The sequence below is a fragment of the Schistocerca gregaria genome, chromosome 9, assembly GCF_023897955.1.
Source record: "Schistocerca gregaria isolate iqSchGreg1 chromosome 9, iqSchGreg1.2, whole genome shotgun sequence".
In the NCBI taxonomy this organism is placed as follows: Eukaryota; Metazoa; Arthropoda; class Insecta; order Orthoptera; family Acrididae; genus Schistocerca; species Schistocerca gregaria.
Window position 1 is genome coordinate 195,710,114 of NC_064928.1, and position 13,077 is coordinate 195,723,190.

At 45.4% G+C, this 13,077-nt stretch overlaps 1 protein-coding gene and 1 non-coding gene across 8 annotated transcripts in view; both read right to left on the bottom strand.

Moving 5' to 3' along the window:
• Positions 1 to 13,077, bottom strand: part of LOC126292295 (protein piccolo-like) — a 153,541-nt gene that overhangs the window by 131,073 nt on the left and 9,391 nt on the right. The gene's annotated exons all lie outside the window — the stretch shown is intronic.
• On the bottom strand, positions 1,191 to 1,263 carry Trnaa-cgc (transfer RNA alanine (anticodon CGC)). Its single transcript has one exon. It is a non-coding gene; the product is annotated as a tRNA-Ala (tRNA).

Consider the following 13,077-nt stretch of genomic DNA (forward strand, 5'->3'; position numbering starts at 1 on the left):
AGGGTTTTCACTTGGATTGAGCACCGGAATGATGGCACTCTCCCACCACTGCGATGGAAAGACGCCATCACACCAGAGCCGGTTGAAGATGACGAGAAGATGTTGCTTGTAGTCAGATGAGAGATGTTTAATCATCTGGCTGTGGATGCGATCAGGGCCAGGAGCTGTGTTAGGGCAATGTGCAAGGGCACTGAGGAGCTCCCACAACGTAAATGGGGCGTTACAGGATTCACTGCAGCATGTAGTGAACGAGAGGACATTCCCTTCCAGTCACCATTTGAGAGTGTGAATGGCTTGAGAGGTAATTCTCTGACGTAGAAGCTCAAGCAAAGTGCTCAATAATCGCGTGTGCATCGGTACATAACTCGCCATTTATGGTTACACCAGGGACAGCTGTTGGGACCTGGTATCCGAAAAGACATTTGATCTTTGCCCAGACTTGGGAAGGTGACATTTGACACCGAATGGTGGAGACGTATCTCTCCCGACACTCTTCCTTCCGTTGTGTGATAAGACAGTGAACATTGGCACAGAGCCGTTTAAACGCTATGACGTGCTTCACAGCAGGGTGCCACTTATGCCGCTGTAGAACTTGCCGACACTCTATAATTGCTTCAGTGACTTCCGGCGACCACCAAGCAACTGCCTTACACCTCGGGCACCCTAAAGAGCGAGGTATCGCATTTTCTGCTGCAGAAACAATTGTGTTAGTCACTTGCTCAACCATCACAACAATGTTGCCGAGTGGGGGAGATTCAGTAGTGACAGCAGAGGTGAAAGTTCCCCAGTCCAACTTGTTCAAAGCCTATCCGGGTAGGCGTCTGTGCGCCTGACACGGGCAGTGACAGGTAGATCGGGAAGTGGTCACTACCACACAGGTCATCATGTGCTGTCCAGTGGATAGATCAGAGAAGTCCTGAGCTGCAAATTGATAAATCAGTGGCAGAGTGACTACCGTGAGCCACACTGAAATGTATGGTGGGTCCAGTTTTTAAGAGGCAAAGGTAATAAGAGGAGGAGGAGGAGGAGGATAGTGTTTAACGTCCCGTCGACAACGAGGTCATTAGAGACGGAGTGCAAGCTTGGGTGAGGAAAGGATGGGGAAGGAAATTGGCCGTGCCCTTTCAAAGGAACCATCCCGGCATATTCCTGTAGTGATTTAGGGAAATCACGGAAAACCTAAATCAGGATGGCCGGAGACGGGATGGAACCGTCGTCCTCCCGAATGCGAGTCCAGTGTGCTAACCACTGCACCACCTGGCTCGGTAAAGGTCATAAGAGACAAAGGTCAAATGGTGTCAGTAAAGTTTCGACATCTCTGCCTCGGCCAGTAAGTATGGTACCAACCCACAAGGCGTTATGGGAATTAAAATCTCCCAGAAGTAGGAAAGGTTTAGGGAGTTGATCAATCAATGCAGCTACATTCAGGTGTACTGCAGGATCTGGAGGAAGATATACACTGCAGACAGTTATTTCCTGCACCGTCCTTATTCTGACAGCCACGACTTCAAGAGGGGTTTTAAAGGGCACATGTTCACTACAGACTGAGTTTAGAACATAAACGCAAACTCCACCTGACACTTAATGATAGTCGCTACAGTTCCTGTAATATCCCTTATAGACGCGGAGGGCAGGGGTCCGAATTGCTTGGAACCAGGTCTCCTGGAGGGCAATGCAGATAACAGATGTAAAGCTTAACAGTTGTTGTAGCTCAGCCAAGCGGTGGAGAAAACCGCTGCAATTCCATTGGAGGATGCCACATCGTGAGACTGGGAAGGCATGGAACATTCAATGAGGCAGTTTAAGCCTCAAGAGTCTCTGCTGAAACAGATTTATTGCCTGAACAGTCTATATCCATTGTGTCTGAGGGTCTGGCAAGACCTAGGTCCTCAGTGGACGCCAAAATCTCCACCCTCATCCTCAGCCACAGAGCTTGTAGGTAGCAGTGGTGCAGGTGCCATCGCAATTTCCTTGGTCTTAGGGGTTTTCTTTTTGGTTTTCTCTCACTGCTCTTTGGGTTTCTCTGGCTGGCAGGACTTCACTGGTACAGTCTCTGGGACCGAGGATGAGTGTAAAGTCCTATGACCAGCTGCTTTTGGGCTCAACAGCCACTGGCGGGTGTCGTCTTTCCCACTAGAAAAAAACCTGGGAACGGAGTGACCCAAGGGCCCCCTTCCTAATGAGAGAAGCCAAAGACGACTTACGCTTCTCGGGCTTAGAAGTGGGGACGGGCGTTCCCGACGGTTGGGGGGAGGCGGGGGGGGGGGGGGGGGGGGGGGAGGCGTGTGTTGCTCCCAAAGTAGATGGTGCAGGAGCAACAGGGAGGGAAATGCCTCCCACCATCAAAGGGGCAGGTGTATTCTTCCGGCTCTGTGAGGTGACCTGGGTTGGCGGAGTTGATGGTGCCAGAACTGCTGTAGCGGCAGCATAAGACAATGTCATACGCACAGGATGCAGTTATTCAAATTTTCTCTTAGCCACAGTGTAGGTCAGTCTGTCCAGGGTCTTGTACTCCATGAATTTCCTGCCTTCCTGGAGAATCCTGCAGTCAGGCGAGCAAGGCGAATGGTACTCTCCACAGTTGACAAAGATGGGAGGCGGGGCACATGGAGTATTGGGATGTGATGGGTGTCCATTATCTCATCATGTGTTGCTGGAAGTACAGCGGGAAGCCATATGGCTGAACTTTCAGCACGTAAAGCACCGCATCACACCAGTAGATCATCACCTTGACCTTCTCGGGCAATGTATCACCCTCAAGGGCCAAGATGAAGACACCGGTGGCAACCTGATTATCCTCCAGACCCCGGCGGACACACCGGACGAAATGTGCACCTCACTGCTCTAAATTGGTGCGCAGCTCATCGTTGGGCTGTAAAATATGATACCCTGTACTATATTTTAGCTCTTAATGGGGGGGTCATGGTTACAGAAACATCCCCCAGCTTGTCACAAGCGAGTAACTCCCGTGACTGGGCAGAGGGTGCTGTTTTGATCAAGACTGACCCCGATCTCTTTTGGACATGCCCTCCACCTCCTCTAACTTATCCTCTAAATGCTCAATCATAAACTGGTGCTTCATCATCATGAAAGATTCCCCATCAGCTCTCAAACATATAAGATACCAGGGCGAATGAGATCCACTGCCATCCTTAGCCTGACGTTCCTCCCATTCTGTGGTCAGGGAGGGGAACAATTTGGGGTAATACTTCTGTGCATTGGACTTGAACTCGTGATCGCTTAGAGACTGCTGGTGTTTCACCACCAGCAAGAGATGATGGCCTACGCTTCATCACATGTCATCTGCCCTGAAGCCACCCACTCCGACCACGGGCCCTCCCCAGTTGCAGCAAAGGCCACCTGGCAGGATGGCCACTGCCGGGAGTCCCGGTGCCCCAGGGTGACAGGCATCTACTCCTTTTCATATGTGGGGAGTTAACAGCGCAGGCATCAGCAGAGCGATCCCTGTGTGCTCAGAGGGCTCCAACCAACAGGGTACATGGTAGCCCCACCACAACGGACTGGCTACCGTGCTGGATATCAGGAGCAAAGAAGTCCATGGTCATTGTCGACACAGAACTCTACACCGCATAGTGCATGGTGGAAAACACACCCAGGAAGGTGTCCTCGCCCAAGAGATGGCGAATGGGCAGGACTGCAACGCGACGACGAGAAAGTGGGCTGAAGATCTCAATGCACAATGGACACGATGCACCTTGTAAAGCGCCCTTCCCCAATTGCTAGCACTTCAGGAAAATTTTGAAGAATGGAGGTCAAATCCTACAGGAGACCATCACATAAAGGCCGAAATGTGTAAAACTCCTTTCAGTTGCTTCGTACGACAGGCAGGAATACCTCGGGCCTCTTCTGACCCCCGGACCCGAAGGGGGAGAAGACCAGTTTGGATTCTGGAGAAACATAGGAATGTGCAAGGCAATAATGACCCTATGACTTATCTTAGAGAGTAAGTTAAGGAAAGACAAACCTACATTTGTAGCATTAGAGAAAGCTTTTGACAATGTTGACTGGAATACTCTATGAAATTCTGAAGGTAGCAAGGGTAAAATACAGGGGGCGAAAGACTATTTACAACTTAAGCAGAAACCATGTGGCAGTGTAAGAGTTGAATGGCGTGAAAGGGAATGGAGTGCGACAGGGTTGTAGCCTATCCCCTCCCCCATGCTTTTCAATCTGTGCTCTGAACAAGAAAGAAAGGAAACCAAAGAAAAATTTGGAGTAGGAATTTAAGTGCAGGGAGGAGAAATTAAAACTTTGATTTTGCCAATGACATTGTAATTCCGCTGGAGACAGCAAAGGATGTGCAAGAGCAACTGAATGGAATGGGCAGTGACCTGAAACGAGGATATAAGATGAACAACAACAAAAGCACAACAAAGATAATGGAATGTAGTCGAATTAAATCAGATGATACTAAGGGAATTAGACAAGGAAATAGACATTCAAAGTGGAAGATGAGTTTTGCTATTTCAGCAGCACAGTAACTAATGATGGGCGAAGCAGAGAGGATACAAAATGTTAACTGGCATTTCTGAAGAAGAGGAATTTGTTCACATTGAATACAAATTTAAGTGTTAGAAAGTATTTTCTGAAGACACCTTTCAGGAGTGCAGCTGCGTATGGAAGTGAAACGGACAATCATCCATTTAGACAAGAATAAAATAATAAAACTGAAGCTTTCGAAATGTGGTACTACAGAAGAATGGTGAAATTTAGATGAGTTGATCACATAACTAATGAGGTGATACTGAATAGAACTGAGGACAGAACGCCTCGCAAGAGGAGGGGATTTAAGACGGCCACCCACCCTCAGGAGCTAAGTTCGTCAGTGCACCTAACGATGGTGACATGCCTGATTGCCGAAATATTGTGCCTGTTGGACACTATAGACCGACAGTACACCCGTGGACTGTTCGAGCAACGTAAGTATTGTCTACTGGTATATAGCATGAGTTTAGCTCCAATTAGTGAACATGAAGTAGTGGAGGTGACAAAGTCTCAAACGCAAATTTTTAGCACAAGCAGATCAAGTACCAATGTCCCAAATGTCAGCTGGTGTAGATTACGTACCAGTGTCACTCATAACAGTACTGCTTCAGGAATTGCAAAGCTCTTGGCATGCACTGCTAATTTATCACTCACTGAGGGAGTGTTCCCCCACACATTAAAAATTTCAAAAATATTGCCTTTTTATCCAAGGGTGGTAATAGCAATAAGTTGAAAATTATCAACCCATGTCACTCCTCTCGGCATTATTTGAGAGATTATTGAAACAACAAATCACCACGTGATCGTCATGAACTCCTGAATAGTAATTAACATGGCTTTCGAACAGATACAAGTACAGTAACAGCAATAATGGAAAATGGAATAATTAGATGCCTAATGAAATAACTGTTTATATATTTCTATTTAGACTGCTTTAAAGCTTTCAATACCGTTAGTCATGAAATTCTTTTATACTATTAAGTTGGAATCAATCGCGATAAAGACGACAGTACAACAGTGGTTTCAAACATATTTTCCATATATGATCACAGGTTCTAGAACTCATTTCAACTCATTTTAATCATAAAAATAAGATGAATATCTGATGCAAAAAAAAAAAAAAAAAAAAAAAAAAAAATCAAAATAGGTTTACCATGGGATGATGTTAGGCTTGTTCTGTTACATATTTAGATAAATTACATATAGACCTCAGAAACTGCAACTAAGATCATGTCTGCACATGATATTACCGTAATATTGAGAGTTGGTGAGGAAAATCTGTCTACTATAAATGATCAAGTCCTCAAGACCTCAAATTCATGGTTCAATGCCGAAAGGCTGGCCCTTAATGTAAAGAAAACCAATTATATTCACTTTGGAAACATGAATAAAAAACAAAACTCCAACTGGTACTGGGCAGAAATTAGTTGGAAAGTGCATGTAGCACAAAACTTCTAGGAATCAAGACAAACTGAAAAGACCATGTAGCAAAAATCTTCCAGACGCTGAATGCAGAGTGCAATACATACCCCATCCCCCGCCACTTACCAGAAGTACAACACTCAGAAATTACCTACAAAATACTGGCAACATGAACAGGCCAAGGGCACCACTGATAGACGTAAGATGAACATATCTAATACACCACGCAAGAGGGGGAGGAGGAGTAAAGGAACAGATAGGGTGAAGGCAGTCATGTATCACCAAGCTCAGCCAGCCACAGCCCTGTCTGTGGCAGAAGAGGCAACAGTGTGTGTTCCACCAATCCGTCAACAGACCAAAAAGGTTAAGTGGCCCTACCTTAAAGAGATTGGTAAAAGGCCCCTTCACAAACAAAAACTAAAATTAAATCAGTCAGCGAGCTACCCTCACCGGGGGAAGTGGGGTCAGGGAGATTATCAGTATGCCGCAGGGCGGCTAGGTTAGGACAGTGAAGCAAAATGTGGACCACTTTCAAATTGGAACCAGAATGACAGTGGGAAGGGAGCTCCTTGCGACAAAGAAAACTACTGTGAATCAGCCAAGTATAGCCAATGCGGAGCCTGCAATGGACTGTAGAGTCCTTGCAAGAGGCTTACATGGAGGACCTACAAAGATTTGTTGTCTCCTTTATCACCAGTAGTTAGTTTGGTTAAGTCAGAGTGATCCATTCCGTATTCCAGCTTTAGCTGGACAGCGTAATACGAATCGGAGATCCGTTTCCGGAAACAACTGGAGTTCAGAGAGGGGGGACCGAAATGCAGATTGTGATCATACTCCCTTACATGGGCTGCTGTTGCATGAGATGGATTTACATGTTTGGAAAGAGGAGACAGTAGTTCAGATGATCAGGGAAGCTGCAAATCTGTGTAACATAATTGACAAACTGTTATTGGCACCTGATCCATAACAGAAGGACCCCATCCTCCACAAGTAAGCTGTTCAAAAGGGCTGGTTCAAAAAGCTCCAGCTGAAAGTCAAACACCGCAGTGGTGTATCGGATCCAACAACTGCAATGCTGCGGGTGATGCTGATCCATATGCCAGACTCCCATAACCATGATGGGATTGTATAAGGTCTTTCCAAAGCCGCAGAAGACAAGTGTAAGCTGCACCCCAGCTGGTGTTACACAGGCAGCGAAGTGTATTCAGGTGCAGTCAGCCTTTCGCTTAAGCTGGCAAAGATGGGGAATCCACATCAACCGAGTACTGAAGATCAGTCCTAAAAAGCAATAAGTCTCCACTATATTGAGTAGTTGGTCATCGAGTTAAAGTTCTGGTCATGAGTGAATAGTACAATGTCGACAAGTGTATGACACGGCTCTTGGCAACTGTAAACCGAAAGCCGTGGTTGGGGGACCATGTCTGCATGTTTCATATGATGCCTTGCAGTCGACATTCAGCAACACCCACACTAGAGGAGCAATAGTAGAAGCAAAAGCTGTCAGAACACAAGGGGCGTGACACTAACGACACTGCAGCTGCTGCTAAACCACTAAAGACTACTAGAAAGAGTGGGGCACTCAGTACAGAACCCTGCAGGACCCCATTCTCTTGGATACAGGGAGAACTGTGGGAGGCACCAACCTGAATGTGGAAAACAAGATGAGACAAGAAGTTCTGGATACAAATTTGGAGCAGACCGCAGAGATCCCACTCGTGTAAGGTACCATGGACATGGTGTTATCTAGTGGTGTCACAAGTCTTTTGCAGATTGAACAAGATGGCTATAAGAAGTTGACAGCAGGCAAAAGCTGTTCAGATGGCAGACTCCAGATAAATCAGATTATCAGCAGTGGAGCAACCTTGGTGAAAACCAACCTGGGACGGAGCCAGAAAACTCAGACTCAAGGAGCCAACACAGCCACCAGCTCACCATGTGTCCAAGCAACTTACCGATTAACATAGGTGAGACTAACTGGGTGATAACTGTTCATCTCTAGAGTGTGCTTACCCAGTTTCAGTACTGGGACAATGATGCTTTCTCGCCACTGCTATGGGAACTCACTCTCACTCCACATGCAGTTAAAAATAGCAAGGATATGACACTGACAACCCAACAGTAAGTGCTTGAGCATTTGGTTATGGATGCAGTCTGGCCCTGGGACTGTATCACAGCAATGGGCCAAGACACTGATGAATTCCCACTCACTGAATGGAGCATTATATTGCTTTCGCTCCACCTGCAGTTTTAGGAGATGAAAAGCAGGTTGATATTTCTCAGATGCTAAGGCTCAAGAATAATGCAGAGCAAAATGTTTTGTGGCAGAGTCTGGGTCAACAGTGCTGGTCAAGGTAATATCATGTACATCTCCAGGTGTCTGGTATTGATAGATATATCCAATCTTTGCCTAGATTTGTGAAGGAAAGGTACATGGTCCAATGGTTGAAACATACCATTCCCAAATTTCTTGCTTCCATCTTTTTACTAGTTTGCTGATGGGAGCATGAAGCCACTTAAAGGCAATTAGGTGCTATATTGATGGTACCACTTATGGCAATGGACAGCCACCTCCAATGGTCTCTGCGATTTCTGATGACCACAAAGTACTGTCTTCTGTCGGGGCACTCCTCGGGAACAGGGGTTGCTAAATCAGCTGCCGAAAGAATGGCTGAGTTATATTATATGCAAGCTCATCAATATCTCCATGCATCGGGTAGCCAAGGGCGACACCAGAGGTGAAAGCACTACAGTCAACACTGTTGAGAGCCCATCTGGGCAAGCACCCAGGAGAGGAACGCTGATGGAGGGGCAGGAAGATCGAGAAGTGGTCACTACCACACTTCATCATGGACCCTCCCGTGGATGGGTGGGAGAATACAAGGGGTGCAGACGGAAACGTCAATGGCCAAGAAAGTTCCATGTGCCACACTGAACAGTGTATGGGCACCAATATTCAAGAGGCAAATGTCAAGTTGTGCGAATAAGTTTTTAAGGTTTTTACTGTGGCCAGTGATCATTGTTCCACCACACACAGGGTTATGGGCATTGAAATCATCCAACATTAGGAAATGTTAGAAGAGCTGAGAAACCAATGCAAACAATACATTCTGACACACTTCACCATCAGGTGGGAGCTAAACACTGCATATAGTAATATCCTGCAATACTGTTACCCAAACAGCCACAGTCTCCAAGGTGTATTAAGAGGCGCTAGTTTGCTATATTGTGTGTCCAGGACACATGTGCAATCTCTAACCGACACCCTGTCATAGTTAGCATATCTCCTGAAGGGCAACGCAGAAGGCAGGTGTAGGTGGCAGAAAACACCACTAAAATTCCACTGGAGAATAATGCTGTCAATTTACTATAAGGCCATGAATTGACAAAGGAAGCAGGTTACGTCCTAGGGTCACTTGTTGCCACTGGTTAGGAGGCTTATGGCATCAACACACACAGGTTCTGGGTTCTGTAGTGGTGTGTGACCTGGGGCCTCTGAGGCTGCCGGTATCTCTGCCTCGGCCTAAGAAGTGGAACAGGCGAGATCTGGTGGCGTAGGGGCCACTGGACTCTCCTTCTTGGAGATACACATATCACATCACATTGGTATACCAGCACCTTAACCTTTTCAGGCAATGAATTTCCCTCAAAACTCAAGATGAAAGCACCGTTAGCACCCCTATTGTCCTTTGGACCCCTATGGACAAAATGGAAAAAGTGTACACCCAGTCATTCCAAGTCGGTGTGAAGCTCATCATCAGATTGCAAGAGCAGGTCTCAGTGGAAAATAATGCCCTGAACCATATTTAGACTGTTTTGATCAAAACTGATCCATTTTCCATTGTAGAGGTGGTTGTCACTTCCCCAAACTTGTCTTCTATGTATCACCCACAATACGTGGGAAATCTGGGTTCGAGTCCCAGTCTGGCACAAATTTTCATTGTCATCATTTCATTCTACAGGTGAGGGTAGTTCTTATTCACAATAGCAAATTCAATTCATGCATCTTAGTGAATTCAATTGATGTGTCTTCTATGCTGTCCACAAGGAATAAGGACTATGTGGCCAAGAAGGAATCCCCATTTGTCCTTGTGCAAACCAAGTATTGGGGAAGAGTATTTCTCTGCTTGCCGCTTAGCCCTATATTCCTCCAATGGTGTAGCCAGGGAAGGGAACATTTTAGGGTCATCTTTGCATTAAACAAGGACCTTCATTCCATAGAGACTGTTGGGGCCATTTGGCCACTAGTGGGAAACATCTTCGTCCATTTCATCTGCAGCTCAACTGTTATGGTGCTATCCACTCTGAACGGGGGCTTTCCCCATGGACGCCATCCACCCTCAGCAATGGCTACCTGGTAGTAATCTGTTGCTCAAAGCCCCCGTGCCCCAGGCACAGCGAGCACATACTCCTTGACACACATGGAGAGTTTCCAGTGCAGGCACCAACAGTGTGACCCATGCATGCCCCACAACAGGAGAGCTAAGGTGCTAGGATGTAATACCTTATTAAAGGGAAGAGCACAAAGATGCAAGGGCACAAAGATGCAAAGGTACAAATGTAGAGTGTACACAGCATTGGGCGACCTTGCTTGCACAGTCTGTACGTATGGAGAATTTTGAAAATTGGTGGCACACCAAAACCAACAATGGGAACCCTGCATTTATTTAATGAAAAGTTGTAGAAAAAAAAAGTAGTTTAAAGTCTAGTCCCAAATCATAAACCAGGGTCAAGCATGGTCTGCACCAAGAAAATTGTCTGATGAAAAGGCAGTGGGAGAAAGGGATAGTGGAAGTATAAGCTTGCAGCATGAAATAAAGTAGTGCTGCAAAGGATGGGGAACCATGGTAGCCAAACACGTACTCACGAAAGAGTTGTGAGCCACTTGAGCAGTTATACGTGGTCCCAATGAACATTGGTAAAGTTTTACTTTTGCCAATATACTACTTGCAGAGATACAGTAATTTGTTTGACCCGATAGCACAGCTTTCAAAACAGTGCACATGAGTTTTCGGGCAACTTTCAGACATAATATCTGTAACAATACTTTCTTGAAAGAAGCAAAACACAATTTTGCGTTCTCTTAAAAAAAGTTTAAGGGATTTTCGTATGTCTTGAAGCAAACTCGGCCAAAGAAATGGATGCTTGAAAAAAATCTGTAGTTAAGCTTTCCATATATCAGGAAGCAATTGTGGCATGAACCTGAGATTTAGCATGTAATAACATACCAATGCAATTTCTTAGAATAGCCCCATATTCTGCTGGTACTCAAATCTGACATATTTTATTACACTCTACATCTGTACAGTACTCTCTGCGGAAAATAGTATCAAATGATCCAATGATTAGGAAGGGAGATTGAGTCAAAATAATGCTAAAAATTCAAAAAAGGGGTGTCTTTCGCCACGCCTCAAGACATTTTTCAACCTGTTTAAGTTATAGCAACTGCAGAATCAAATTGGTTACAAACTTCAAAATGTAACTGTGGACTACCAAGCGCACTGGATGTCATGCTAGTAAAAACTGTTATGAAACATCTGCAACACACACCACATAAACATTGTGTAAATTTTGGTGAAGTTCATAGTTGCCTGCCTGAGATTTTTTAGTAACTAATTCATGTTGTAGAGAATTTTGAGTGTCTTTTTATTCTGCAATGTTATTAATGTGCTAGTTTGACTCTAGTTTAAAGTGTAGCACATTTTGTGTTCACAGTTCATGGTTTTTGTAGACCATTAGTGCACTGACAAAAAATTGTATACATGTGTTCCTAGGATTAACTACTGTTGTTCCCCCACCCTCCCGCATACCCCACAAGTTCCCAAGCTGATACCAGTTTCTTTCCACAAGATCCCACGCTAAGTGACAGGGACCAAACTAGATGCCTTTTAGGATACTAAGCTTATGTTTACCTCAACATTTGAATTTTTTTACAGGCTTCATTAATTTGCTGTAGAATGTCATGACGAAAACAATACTGTCTGCGGACAAAGGCACTAATGATGCTGGAATTACTGCAATGATGAGCCATCTGCGATTCTGTTATAAATGTGTGCAGCATATGGTCATGTCTGGAGGCAAAATCTGCTTCTCTTCTGCACTGAGAGCTTAAATTTACTTTCATCGGCAAAGAAGAAATTGAACACAAAGAGAAGTTTAAACATGTATGCAGTCTAACAGGTACTGGAGGAAAACATTATTTTCCAACTAGGGAAACAAAAATTCAGGCCAGATAAGTTTCAAATAAGGTCTCATCTCTGGTCAAAATTAATGAATAGTGAAGGAGATACACTGGTCAGCCAGAACATTATGACCACCTACTTAATGGCAGTAGTCCACCTTTGGCACAGATAACAATGACGACACATCATGGCATGGAAGCGATGAGGTCTTGGAGGGTTGCTAGAGGGATTTAGCACCACATCTGCACACACAAGTTACCTAATTCCCGTAAATTCCAGGGAAGGGGTCAATGAGCCCTGACGTCACACTCAATCACATCCCAGATGTGTTCAATTGGGTTCAGATCTGATGAGCTGGGGGGCCAGCACTTCAACTGAAACTCACCACTATGTTTCTTTAACTACTCCATCACACTCGAGGTCTTGAGACATGAAGCATTCTCTTGTTGAAAAATGCCACTACTGTTGGGAAATACGATCATCATGCAAGAGTGTACGTGGTCTGCAACCAGTGCACGATATTTCTTGGGACATCTTTGTGCCTTGCACGAGCTTCACTGGACCCCTGGACGTCCATGGATCCACCGCCAGCTTGTCTCCGTCCCACAATACATGTGTAGAAGAGCTGTTCCCCTGGAAGATGAAGGTTTTGCGCCCTCCCACCTGCACGGCGAAGAAGGTATCGAGTTTTATAGGACCATGCAACACACTGCCACTGCACCAATGTCCAGTGCCGATGGTCACATGCCCATATCGTTCGTTTTTGGCACATGCATGGGTCATTTGCTGTGGAGGCGCATCGTCAGATTGTCAGGACTGTTCATTGCTCTATATATTCAGACACAATTGTACTCTGCCCAGAATTAAATCCATAGGTTAGTTCCACCACGAGTCCTGTTTTACCAGTCTGTCCAGCCTATGAAGTTCGACATCTATGAGGAAGGGTGGCCACCCAACCCCATGATATCTG